The 13,545-nt window shown below is 42.8% G+C and overlaps 1 pseudogene; it reads left to right on the top strand.

Moving 5' to 3' along the window:
• The first annotated feature begins 340 nt into the window (after window positions 1-340).
• On the top strand, window positions 341-12,735 carry LOC114896580 (annotated as a pseudogene).
• Window positions 12,736-13,545: the final 810 nt, after the last annotated feature.

Raw genomic sequence — 13,545 nt, 5'->3', positions numbered from 1 at the left:
TCCAAGGCCTTAAGGAAGTAGGAGTTATCAAGATAATGGGACCTTAGCCTAGCAGACAATTCAGAGAGGAGAGTCAATCCCAGTAGGGAGAATAGACCACGTGGTAGGTACACGTTGGACTGGTAGAAGGTATCTGTGTTGGGGGAGCTGATAGAGGTGAAGACGTGGGAGGAAGCAAGGAGTGGTTGATGAGATGTTCAGAAAGTGGAAACTTTTGTTTTCAGCAGCCAACTTAGACACCCAAGTTTTTCTCGGACAACCTAATTCCCGGAATATCACAAGGTTTAATTAAGGCACCGCTGGAATGTGCGACCGAGTTTCTGACCCACAGGTTGGGTAGATGTCTGCAGATACTACAGCGAAGGCTGGGAAAGGGGATGATCAAGACCCAGGAACTAGGCAGCAGCTGACAGTATGTATGTATGTATGTATTGTGCTCACATAGGACAAAAGCTACAAGGGCCAGAACTGAACTCTTTCATTATAAAGTCTGATTTATACCTCTGTGGGAAAATCAGCCACTATGCCTAACACTGCATTGTTTCATGAGAGTCTTAGCTACTGAAAGTCATATTGTCTAACCCTTTTTTTTTTTTTTTTCGCTACGCGGGCCTCTCATTGTTGCAGCCTCTCCCGTTGCGGAGCACAGGCTCCGGACGTGCAGGCTCAGCGGCCATGGCTCACGGGCCCAGCCGCTCCGCGGCATGTGGGATCTTCCCGGACCGGGGCACGAACCCGTGTCCCCTGCATTGGCAGGCGGACTCTCAACCACTGCGCCACCAGGGAAGCTCTGTCTAACCCCTTTTTTGTGACACATAAAGAAGTTTTACATTGTAAAAAGATTTTTAAAGATGCAGTGATAATTTCACTTGAATATGGAAGCATTTTCAAGATGAAAAGCGGAAACAAAGAACAGCATAATAGGTATTATGTTCCGTAGACATTTCAAGATGAGTTATTGTACTGTAGGCATTTTTTTAAATACAGAGAACAATGCTTTTAACCTTTATGTGTATATTTAAACACTCATAAAACATTTCTACTTTTTATGACAAAAATTTCAATGTACTAACGTACTTACAAATGAAAGTAAAGAAGAATACCTGATGTTAATTGTATAAACATAAAGTAAATACATAAAGCACATTGCTTTTATAGCCATGAGGAGACCCGTGTATACCATTTGGGTAGGTTTATTCTAAATTTCCCATAAAGCAATATTCTGTTTGTTCTTTAATAAAGTTCAGGCTTTGCCATCAGTGGAAAATAATAACCACCGTTTAATTTCGCAATTAGTGGCTTCTCCCTAGATAAGATTTGCCTGAGAGGATAAGTGCATTCCAGTTTTGAGAAATTAACATCTCCTAGGTGAATGAACCTCTAAAAAGAAAATCAAACAAACCTCATCTCAGAACCTCACAAGAGTTGGAAACAACAGGCCTGATACCTCAGTCCCACAGCTCTTTGCCAACCACGTTTGGGGAGTTGCTATGACTAACAGAAGTAGAGAAGCTGACTTTGAGATAAACAGAAGTGAGATGCTTCCTAAGTGAGCCAGGAGAGATGAGATAGCTAAATGCAAGCAGCACTAACTATACTCTGCACCGTTGATTCCCGGGATAAATCTACATGTGAAAAGTGGGGGCTGGATTGGAGCCATGTTAGAAAATCTACCTACTGGTGGCTCCAAGGCTGATTCTGGAAAAGAACCTTATTCCAGGCAGCCCACTGGCATCAGTGGAGGTCCTACTGCATGCAGAGCATTAGAGAGAGGGGCCATTTCATGGAACCTGAGAACCCAAATGCAACTAGATACTTGAGTTTGAAACTCAGAAATGTGAGTAACACTTTTTTTTTAATTTAATTTAATATTATTTTATTTTATCTTGAAGTTGATTCATTTATTGAGTACCCACGATGTGGCCAGCTCTTTATGAAATTTACATTCTCATAAAAAAGACAGAGTAAAACTCTTTTTTTTTTTTTTTTTTTTGCGGTACATGGGCCTCTCACTGTTGTGGCCTCTCCCGTCGCGGAGCACAGGCTCCGGACGCGCAGGCTCAGCGGCCATGGCTCACGGGCCCAGCCGCTCCGCGGCATGTGGGATCTTCCCAGACCGGGACACGAACCTGTGTCCCCTGCATCGGCAGGCAGACTCTCAACCACTGCACCACCAGGGAAGCCCCGAGTAGCACTCATTTTAAGTAAGGGAAAAAAAAATAGGAAAACTACAGTGATAGCAAAGGCCACTCACACTTGTCCAGCCTTGAGGAATACCCAGAGCCATGTCCCTCTGCAGAAACATCTGATGAGCCCCAAGTCCTTCATTGTGCTCCAGCTGTTGGTCTGAAGCCATGTGAGGCTAAGAGAGTCACTGCCAGCAGGGGGAACCCAGCCACACAATCTGCTGTCCGTAAGCCACTCATGTAACCTCCCATTTTCCATGCAGAGAGTTGAGTTCAGACACCAAAAATGGTCTCGTGAAGCTTTTTTCATTTCCAGGAGCGCCTGTGTCTCTACAGAGCCAGCTCTCCTGAGGAGGTTCTGAAATGCACTCTGTCCCCACGGTCTCCCTCTGCCCTTCCCAGGAAAATGTGGAAAAGTTCCTTACTCACCAAGTGGTTTGCCTTGATGCCAAACAACTCACTTGGTAATTGGTTCAATGGTAATAAATTAGCTTAGCAATGATTTTGGAAGAGTTGTAGCTCCATATTGCAGACCTTCTTTACTCAAACTGCTTCCCACAGACCAACCGGGGGCTCTTAGAGATGTACTCTTCTGGTTACTAATCTGAGGGGGAAACCTAGCAGATCGCATTTACTTAGCCTCTCCGTTCAATTTGCCTGTGATAAACTGGGCTCTGCTAGATTTGTGCCTGTTTTATACAATAGGGATAATGGAAATAAAATGAATACTTCAGAACAGAGGCAATAAAGTATTATTATGGCTAATGAAGGAATGATTTGTTTTGAATGTCAACTGCTTAGAGGCAAGGATTTTGTAAAAATCAAATCATAAATGGTCACCATATCGGCAATATAAATATTCCCTTATTGATCTTACATGGAAATCAGATTTCAGAGAGAAAAATGCCCAACACACTTCAGAATAGATTCTAGAGCAAGTATCTGTGATGAATTATCAAGTTCCTAACTTGCTTGCATTACATTTTTAGAAGCACCCTGATATTTGATTTATAACTGTTCTTACATTACTTAGATTTCTAGATTCTATAGGTTACTAAAATTGAAGTGAAAGTTTCATGAGTCGAAACAATCAGAATAAGGCATTATATAATGCAGTAGTTCTCTTAAGCTTGCACTAGACATACCTGGAGAGTTTATTTAAAAGACAGGTTCCCAGGACATATCCTCCAGAGACTTTGAGTCAGAAGATCAAGTAGGACCTAGGAATCAGCATTCACACTAAACAGCCAGCGAGTTTCTCTGCTTGTGGCCCTTGATCGTATTTTGAGAAAAACTGCAATAGAGTACATCCTGCTTTTGAATCAGGTTTCACAGGACACCCATAAGAGGACAGAAAGTTAAGAGGCTTAGGATAGCCGAAATGGAGCTGAGATCAAGCCTCTGGTTCAGAGTAGAGTGCCAAAGGGAGGAAAAAGATAAAAAGGAATTTTTATAGACGGGCCGCTCACCTTGCTCCCCTTTTCCTGATCCACACCAAGTCTGCATCTTACAAGATAACCCAGAATTAATCCCCGCACAGTGCCTAATGCACCCACTGAGTTCAGTAAGCCCTGCCTCTCTGGAATAAAGGTGGGTTTTAGTAAGGAACATTGCAGTTATAAAGACTAGGGCTACTCAATACAAAAAAAAAAAAAGGTAAAAATGTCAATGATAGAAAAGTACTGCCTGCCCTACTAACTATTTTAAAACATCTGGATAGCATAGTCTACAGTTCATCCAGATGTTTCAGCTTTGTGTACAGAGCCATGCTATGCATTCCAGCTGTCTGTTTTGACATGCATTTCCATGCTTGAACAGTCAGTGTCTGATGAGTATATTGTGGGGTGGAGGGGGAAGAGACAGCCTGAAGCCACGCACACACAGTCCCCAGTTTCAAACAGGTCTGTGCCAAAGATTGGTTTATTAGATGTTCAGTATTCAGAGCGTGGTTTCCTCTGGAAACCATGTTTCACACAGTGGTTAACTACTCAAGCCAGTCCATGGAAGCCTCATTAATCCATAACATAGCTAAAGTAGGGAATGGATAAAATTACCCAGTTGAGTTGTAGAAGTTGGATGTCCCCATGAAGCCCTCTGGAAGAGGAGTGGGAGAGGAAGAATTTTTTCTCTTTCCTGGAGTCAAGGATGAGCCTGGGCTACAAGACGTACTGCCTCCCTCCCCAACACTCAGGCAAAACTCACATTCTTTTTTTTTTTTTTTTTTTTTAACATCTTTACTGGGGTATAATTGCTTTACAATGGTGTGTTTGTTTCTGCTTTATAGCAAAGTGAATCAGTTATACATACACATATGTTCCCATATCTCTTCCCTCTTGCGTCTCCCTCCCTCCCACCCTCCCTATCCCAACCCTCCAGGCGGTCACAAAGCACCGAGCCGATATCCACATTCTTAAATGCAGTTTGTCTGAAATAAATAGGTTAAAAGAAATTTGGACAAATTTGATTGACCGATAGCCCCCTAACTTTCGAGGAGATATTTGTCTTTTAAAAGAGGCTGTTTATTTTTTATTGAATTTCTAATTGTTGAAATGGCAGGCAGTGTAGCATATTAGCTTGCATGAAAATAAAAGAGAAATACTCAGATTCTTTTGGAGAAAGGGAGATTATAGGCAGGTTGAACTTGCCTAGGAATCCTTCTCTAGTCGGTTCCCCAGGGTGCTGCTTCATTTATGCCAACATTTTCTATTTCTCGGCTTCCAAATATTCATATGTTCCAAATGCTGTACAATGTGCTTTGAAATAGCCAATATGGAGACAATTAGGCCACCCCACTGTGTGTGTGTGGTGGGCAGGGTTTGGGTAGAGGCAGAAGGGACAAGCATTTGAATCTGTGGATCATTTCTGAGGTGAGTTCTGCCACCACTAAAAAATATATTGGTCTATGTAGACAAATACCTGTGTTGATTGTATACAAATATGCTGAGTGTTGATGGTGAATCATGTTAATTAACACAGACCAGCACTTCTTAGCGATATGCTACGATCAGTACTGTTCTATTATGATATTCACCTCTAATTAATTTTGGCTCAGCAGGATGAAGCTGCAGACTCTGGTTACTCAGGGGATGGCATTTAAAATAGGCACTGCTTTACTTGTGGACTAAACTAGTGACTAGCTAATCTTGGGCAGTGGAAGAAATTATTTCACATCACTTCTCTCTGCTGATGTGTTTCCACCAGAGAACCTCTGCAAAGATGGGGAAAAAAATAAATCACTACAAGAGAATTCCAGAGGTGGAAAGAGAAAGAAACCATGTAGATATCTAAGAAAGTCTTGGTGCTTGAGTAGAAATCATCCACAAGGACTGACCAATTTACTGGCATTATTGCAGAAGCTGGACACTCACTGCTTTCACTCCATTCTCTTTGTAAGAGAGTATAATCCTTCCTTGAGATGTTTGGAAAGCAGTGTATTGGGGTAATAAATAGAGGGACTTCTCAAGTCCAAAAGAGTGGGTTCAAATCCCATGTCTTCACCACTAACCGGCCATGTTATTTGGGTCAAGTTACTTATTTTCTTAAGTATCGCTCTTCTCATCTGCCGTGTCAGACTAATAATAGTTATTGTTGTCCACTACCTCAGAGGAAGTGGTAAAGAAGAAGACATGGCTTCAAGGGGCCTGACACTCCATTAGCATTCACAAAATGTGAGCTGTTATTAGGTTGAGGGACATATTTGCTCTCGTGGCCGTTCAGTTCAGTGTAACAATGGGCTGTGTGTAATAGCGTCCTAGTGTACCCATCCAGACAACATAGGCCAACTCTGTGACCCCCATGACCGCAGGAGACTAGAGAAGCAAGATCCACTATTTCTCAGAGCTGCCCTTCAGCAACCTCAAATTTCTGACTGTATAGGCAGCTAGGTCACAGGCTTAGAAAAGAATGACCAGTTAAGTTTCGGGAAGGATGTGGCCTTCTCCATCGTAATCTTAGGACTGGACTGATCGCAATCTGAACAAAAAGAGAGGGGTCCCCTTTCTTACCCAGGCCTTGAACATACAAAGGTCAGCCTGTGGTTGACTTGATTTGATTCCCTATTCACTTTGTAACTGTGGGGCAGGTCCAGGACCGGGATATCCAGGGTGCACGTTATAAAGCCAGCTTGTAATTCAGGCTGTGATTTCAGTCCCCTCAGATGAAGGGGAGGAGTAAATGCCCCAGCTCAGGCTTGAACAAGTCATGGCAGGTTCCGTCTTCATGATGCAGTGCTGTAACTCATCTGCTATTTGTCCCTCACCCTAATGAACACCAAACTCACTCAGAATATACTAAGAGAGAGTTTTTATTAAAGATAACATTAACAAAAAGGTTAGGCTCTCTTTCAGCACTGCAGGCAATTACTGAAGTATATGAATTCAAATAGGAGCAGAATTATAATGGGTTTTTGCTTTCTTCGTCTTCCCAGTTTCCACCCTTTCCCTCCATTCCCAGCTCTGTCAAATAGGCCTGTAATGAGAGCGTGTAGCGATGTCCCAGGAGCCCCTTTTAGAGAGCCCTTTGATGTATAGTCCAGTCCATCCAAGCATATCTAGTCTTGGATTATAATCACCTGTGAACATCTCTATCTGCCTCATTAGATTATAGCTCCTTAAAGATTGGGATTGCGTGTTTTCATCATTTTTTTTTTTTAGCCTGGGCCCCACCCCTCCCTGCCTCAGCAACTGACTCTGAGACATTCTGAGATGATCTCAGTGATAGGGATACAAAGGAAGGAAGGAAGCTGGGGAGATGGGCTTAGCAGCCTGCGGCCTAGTGCTCCCTGGAGAGCAGGCTCATTGTTGGGGACACACCAGCAGCTCTGGTGAGCCAAGCAGTGACTCCAGCCCCCTGGGTGCCTTTGCTGCCTCTCTTCCTGTCCCCCAGCACTGCTCTGCCCTCTCCCCAAACTCCAGCTCCGTCAGGTCTTCTGTCATCTCCTAACCTCTGTATAGTGGACATTTTTCTGTGTGTCTCTTGGCATTAGTGCCTTCTTTGTGTGTCTCACATCTAACCTCTTCGGGAGAGGATTTGATTCGTTTCATTATTACGCAGCTCTCACAGCAACTTAGCTCAGACGCCACAGGCCGGTCTAAAGATGCCCCGGCCCAGATCTCTGACCCAGTCAGCTGTGGTCCAGGAGAACTGTGTTACCTGAGACAAACATGTCCACCTGGGCCCAGTGCACTTGTGGGTACTCTGTACAGAGAGAAGCGTTAGGTGTGGTAGGTTCTCAGCCTTGCAGCACCTTTCCTCCAGAAAAGAAGCCCTCCAAAAATGTTTCCTGAATGGCCAACTGGCTCTGGGGGCTGGGCCTTTGCTTTAGGCAGAGCAAATAGTAGCTTTTTTGAAAAGATGAGCGCAAGAATTGCTAAGTTCCAACATTGTGCAAGACACAAAGGAGAGAACAGTTGACTAAAATGTTGTCCCTATTCTCAAGGTGCCAGCAGACTAGTAGCAAAAGACAGATATGTAAGCCTCTAAGAGCAGCAGCAGTTGACCATGGCTAAGAGTATGGGCTTTGGATATCAGTTCAAATCATAGGTCGTCTACTTACTAGCTGAGTGACCTTAACTTCCCTGCGTTTCAGTTTCCTCAGTTTCCTCATTTATAAAGTACAGCCTTGTACTGGGAATATACAGGGAGGGAAGAACACCCAGCACACAGCCTAGTGCTTTGTGTAAAACTGGAATATGAGGATAGTATTACTAACTTGCATGAGGTTATAATACATAAATTTGTACATAAATCACTTAGCTTGGCACACAGGGAAATCTTACTGAAGGATAGCCATCTATTTTTCTAATGCAATGTAAATGTGAAAATGGAAGTATCCATAAAGTATCACGGAAAGGAAAAAAAGGAGAAAATAGAGGTCAAAGAAGCCCCTACAGAGAGCTGGCTGTTTGGAGCAAGCCAGTAGTTGGCAGGGTCAAGGCTGAACCCCAGGAACACAGTGGTGGTTTTTTTCCACTGTGCTATCTGGAGCTGCTGGCTTTTCTCCACAAGCTGCCAGAAAGCAAGGAGCAACCACATGGGGGAAACTGAGGCATGCCAGCATCCTCAGGACAACGGCAGCCCCATCTGTAATAAGCTACTCTGTTATCCTGCAAAATGCATATCCTGTTATAATGGGAGAGCTCAAAATGTCTAGAGATTTGCATTGATTTTGTGTCCATCTAGGGCTATTAGGGTGTTATTACAGCTGAGGCACCATTTTGAGGGTTTGTTTACTTAAGTTGAACCACTCCTGGGAAAGCACGGTATGAAAAATACATGACTGTGCTCTTGGATTTATTTAGCTCAACTTTTTCTCTCATCACTGGACTCGGAACTCAAGTACTAGTTTGAAAGTCTAATTAATAGCCAAGAAGGTCATTAGAGAAGGACTTGAGAGTTCATTTAAGGATACAGCCATACTTAGTTTATGTCACATGAAAAACTGAACACAAAAGTAATAGCCATAAAGATTTGTTTTTGCTGTGTGATAGTCTTAGACCAGAGTGGGGAGCCTTATACTTGTTTAACCTTCTGATGAAAGTAAAAGATCCCCTTTCATAATAAATGAAGATAACTATTTTTGGACTAGAGGTCACAATTTACAATATTAACATGCCTGGCATTGTGATGACAGTGGCACTTTTGTGAGTCACTGAGAGGATACGGACCCTGGGTATGGGAACGAGAACTGTGATGAATGCAGGAAGCTGGCTATCACGGCGGCACTTGTCCTCTGCAATCATGAGGCCAACCTGCTACCCTGCAATATGATGAACAACGAGGTAATCAGGACATTGCTGTGCATTAACAGGACAAGATGCTCCTGCTAAAAATCAGGCCCACACCACCACAGTCACCCTCTTTTTCTGAGATTAAAATGAAATGCTGAATTTTTTTCAGTTCTTCTCATCTTCCTTTTCAGACATTTGGAAATTATCTTCTACTAGCAGACTTGTGCCTTTGGCTTCTCCAGTAGTTTCTTAAGCTACCTAATAAGCATAACTCTTATTTCTTATCATCTGTGAATTGGGATGCTTTATAAATTCCACATGATGATCATTTAACATTCTACAAAAGGAACAAAAAAGGTGTCACCGTCGTCTTTGGCATTCATGATACAGTGTCTTTAACTGTATAAACGCTGTCTAAAGAGTTCATTCCATGCACTGGAGACAGGACCTAGGGTGCACATATTTGAACCTGGAGTGCAGCAGGGTGCTTCATAATTCAATGTTATGTGTGCCTATTTGACCTTGAGTTCCCTGAGAACAGCCTCGGGTTGGTGGTGCATTTCTCAGCAACATTGTTCCAAGGCTCTAGATAACTTTTCCAAATGAAAAAGTCGTCGAAAATAACGTAAAATCGTAAAACAGTGGTCATCTAGTGATCGTTTAGCCTGTTTTCGGCACCCTCTCTGTAATAAAAAGAAAGTTGCAGTTAAAAGTTCAGTAGCAGTTTTTTCTTCTGCAGCAAAAGATAGATTTTCAAACGATAGTTCTGGATTGATACAAAGCACCACTTCCCTCAGAACATTGTTGCTACTGTCATTATCAGGTCCTCCTGCCTTGGGGAAGCAGCATATGTAAATTTTAAAAGGAGCACATTTATCAAACTTAGAAATACAATGACAGGTTGAAGGTGTGTTTCTAGGAAGAATGCATTTCAGGGGGGCCGCGGGCGCAGCCTCCTCGTCTCCCCCGCCACGGCGGCGCTCTGCTGGCTCTTCAGTCGCCTCCCCCCGGGCGGCGGCTCGGACTTCCTGCAGCCGCCAAGGGCTTTCCTAAGCCGGGCCTTCCAGCTGGGGCCGGACGCGCCGGGCTGGCCCCGCAGTCGGGGCCCCAAGCAGCCCGGGCGGGAGCGCAGCGCGCGGATGTGTTTCAGTTCACCGCAGTTCACCGTAGAAAGAAACACAAGCGAGAGGAGGATTGTCCAGTAAGAAAGAAGAGGCTATAACTGAAGCACAGCTCTGTGCTGGTCCTAATGACTGGATTCTTTGTGCACATCAGGATATAGAGGGTCATGGAGTAAATCCGTGCACTAGTGGCCTTTCTGCACCTGGCATGTTAGTTGTTACTTGTGAAGAGATCAATCAGACAACAGGAGAACCACAGTGTGAAGTTGCCCGAAGGAGGCTTCGGGAAATTGAGGACAGAATAACTGATGAAGATGAACTTGAAGCTGACAGAAATATTAACCGTCTTCCCAGGCTTGTCCTTCCTGATACCATGAAAACAGGTCTGAAGAGGGAATTTTTTTTTTTTTTTTAAACATCTTTATTGGGGTATAATTGCTTTACAATGGTGTGTTAGTTTCTGCTTTATAACAAAGTGAATCAGTTATACATATACATATGTTCCCATATGTCTTCCCTCTTGCGTCTCCCTCCCTCCCACTCTCCCTATCCCACCCCTCCAGGCTGTCACAAAGCACCGAGCTAATATCCCTGTGCCTTGCGGCTGCTTCCCCCTAGCTATCTACCTTACTACGTTTGTTAGTGTGTATATGTCCATGACTCTCTCTCGCCCTGTCAAAGCTCACCCTTCCCCCTCCCCATATCCTCAAGTCCGTTCTCCAGTAGGTCTGCGTCTTTATTCCTATCTTACCCCTAGGTTCTTCATGACATTTTTTTCCCCCTTAAATTCCATATATATGTGTTAGCATACGGTATTTGTCTTTTTCTTTCTGACTTACTTCACTCTGTATGACAGACTCTAGGTCTATCCATCTCATTACAAATAGCTCAATTTCATTTCTTTTTAAGGCTGAGTAATATTCCATTGTATATATGTGCCACATCTTCTTTATCCATTCATCCGATGATGGGTGCTTAGGTTGTTTCCACCTCCGGGCTATTGTAAATAGAGCTGCAATGAACATTTTGGTACATGACTCTTTTTGAATTTTGGTTTTCTCAGGGTATATGCCCAGTAGTGGGATTGCTGGGTCATATGGTAATTCTATTTGTAGTTTTTTAAGGAGCCTCCATACTGTTCTCCATAGTGGCTGAACCAATTCACATTCCCACCAGCAGTGCAAGAGGGTTCCCTTTTCTCCACACCCTCTCCAGCATTTATTGTTTCTAGATTTTTTGATGATGGCCATTCTGACTGGTGTGAGATGATATCTCATTGTAGTTTTGATTTGCATTTCTCTAATGATTAATGATGTTGAGCATTCTTTCATGTGTTTGTTGGCAATCTGTGTATCTTCTTTGGAGAAATGTCTATTTAGGTCTTCTGCCCATTTTTGGATTGGGTTGTTTGTTTTTTTATTATTGAGCTGCATGAGCTGCTTGTAAATTTTGGAGATTAATCCTTTGTCATTTGCTTCATTTGCAAATATTTTCTCCCATTCTGAGGGTTGTCTTTTGGTCTTGATTATGGTTTCCTTTGCTGTGCAAAAGCTTTGAAGTTTCATTAGGTCCCATTTGTTTATTTTTGTTTTTATTTCCATTACTCTAGGAGGTGGGTCAAAAAGGATCTTGCTGTGATTTATGTCATAGAGTGTTCTGCCTATGTTTTCCTCTAAGAGTTTGGTAGTTTCTGGCTTTACATTTAGGTCTTTAATCCATTTTGAGCTTATTTTTGTGTATGGTGTTAGGGAGTGATCTAATCTCATACTTTTACATGTACCTGTCCAGTTTTCCCAGCACCATTTATTGAAGAGGCTGTCCTTTCTCCACTGTACATTCCTGCCACCTTTATTAAAGATAAGGTGTCCATATGTGCGTGGGTTTATCTCTGGGCTTTCTATCCTGTTCCATTGATCTATCTTTCTGTTTTTGTGCCAGTACCATACTGTCTTGATTACTGTAACTTTGTAGTATAGTCTGAAGTCAGGGAGCCTGATTCCTCCAGCTCCTTTTTTCGTTCTCAAGATTGCTTTGGCTATTCGGGGTCTTTTGTGTTTCCATACAAATTGCGAAATTTTTTGTTCTAGTTCTGTGAAAAATGCCAGTGGTAGTTTGATAGGGATTGCATTGAATCTGTAGATTGCTTTGGGTAGTAGAGTCATTTTCACAATGTTGATTCTTCCCATCCAAGAACATGGTATATCTCTCCATCTATTTGTATCATCTTTAATTTCTTTCATCAGTGTCTTATAATTTTCTGCATACAGGTCTTTCGTCTCCTTAGGTAGGTTTATTCCTAGATATTTTATTCTTTTTGTTGCCATGGTAAATGGGAGTGTTTTCTTGATTTCACTTTCAGATTTTTCATCATTAGTATATAGGAATGCCAGAGATTTCTGTGCATTAACTTTGTATCCTGCTATGAAGAGGGAATTTGATGAAGTCTTTACAAAGAAAATGATTGAGTCCATGAGCCCTCCTTCAGGGAGCTTGTGCTCTGGAAGCCTCTCCTTGAACTCCTTTCTGATAAAGCCGTCATCTAATGCTAAGAACTATGCAGGAGAGAGCCAAAAAGTGTGCAGCTGCTGGCACTGTCTTCCCTCAAAGAACTGAACTGTTCTTAGAACCTCGCAGACAGGGTTGCCTGTTTACAATAGTTTGGAGACAGCTGCTTGCACAGAAGAAGAGATGGAACTCTAGAAGCCAGTTTCTACAGTAAAGTTGTCAAATTTAGAAGGCTTATGTGTTCAGTCATGAGCCTGCTTGTACAGTATAGGGACTTGAAAGTTTTGAAATGGGTGTAATATCTCCACCTGTGATTTGGGATGGGACTCTCATTTGGGGTAGCCATTTCTTGAATTCAACTTTTTGCCAAGGAAACTTGTCTCAAGGGAAAAGCAGTTTTCTAGGGGGCTTATTAAAGGAATAAGGAGTACATTCTGCAAAGTCAAGTATAGAAGCTATATGTGTAAGCGTGACTTCTAAGTCATCTGTCACATTGTCTAAATCATTCAGATACTTGAGTTGAAAAAGATGCATTAAGAAAGTAGGATGCTCTCCTACTACGGGTACCCTGGCAGTCGAGCCACAGCTTCATCTGTAGACGTGAGCTCTATTTACAGTGGTGACTATATATCATTGGGGGGAAGGAGGAAGAAGGCAGTAGTTTAAGCCTATGCTGGGGAATTTAACAGAGGCTCTGAAACCTGTATATCAGTTGTCAATTCGGTGTAGCTATATTGATTAAATAGCCAGTAGCATTGTGGCTCCCCTCTTTGCCTCTGAAAATGCAACGAAAAATACAAAGAAAAGGTTTTTCCTTCGAGGCTTTTTTGCCTTGTGCTACCATCGCTCCTTGGTTTCCCTTCCAAAATCGATAAGCCCAGCTATTCAGTAATGTTTACAGCTTAATTAACCTTGAGTGATAGTTTAAAAGATTGTGAGGTAAACCATGTGCGAACGGGCTCTGGGAGAAGCATCCCTCGGGTAATCCTGGGGCAGTGCTGTATC

This window comes from Monodon monoceros, unplaced genomic scaffold (assembly GCF_005190385.1).
Source record: "Monodon monoceros isolate NGI ecotype Baffin Bay Population unplaced genomic scaffold, NGI_Narwhal_1 Super_Scaffold_16, whole genome shotgun sequence".
Classification (NCBI taxonomy): domain Eukaryota; kingdom Metazoa; phylum Chordata; class Mammalia; order Artiodactyla; family Monodontidae; genus Monodon; species Monodon monoceros.
Note: the sequence above shows the minus strand (reverse complement) of the source record. Positions and strands in the feature narration are given on the sequence as shown.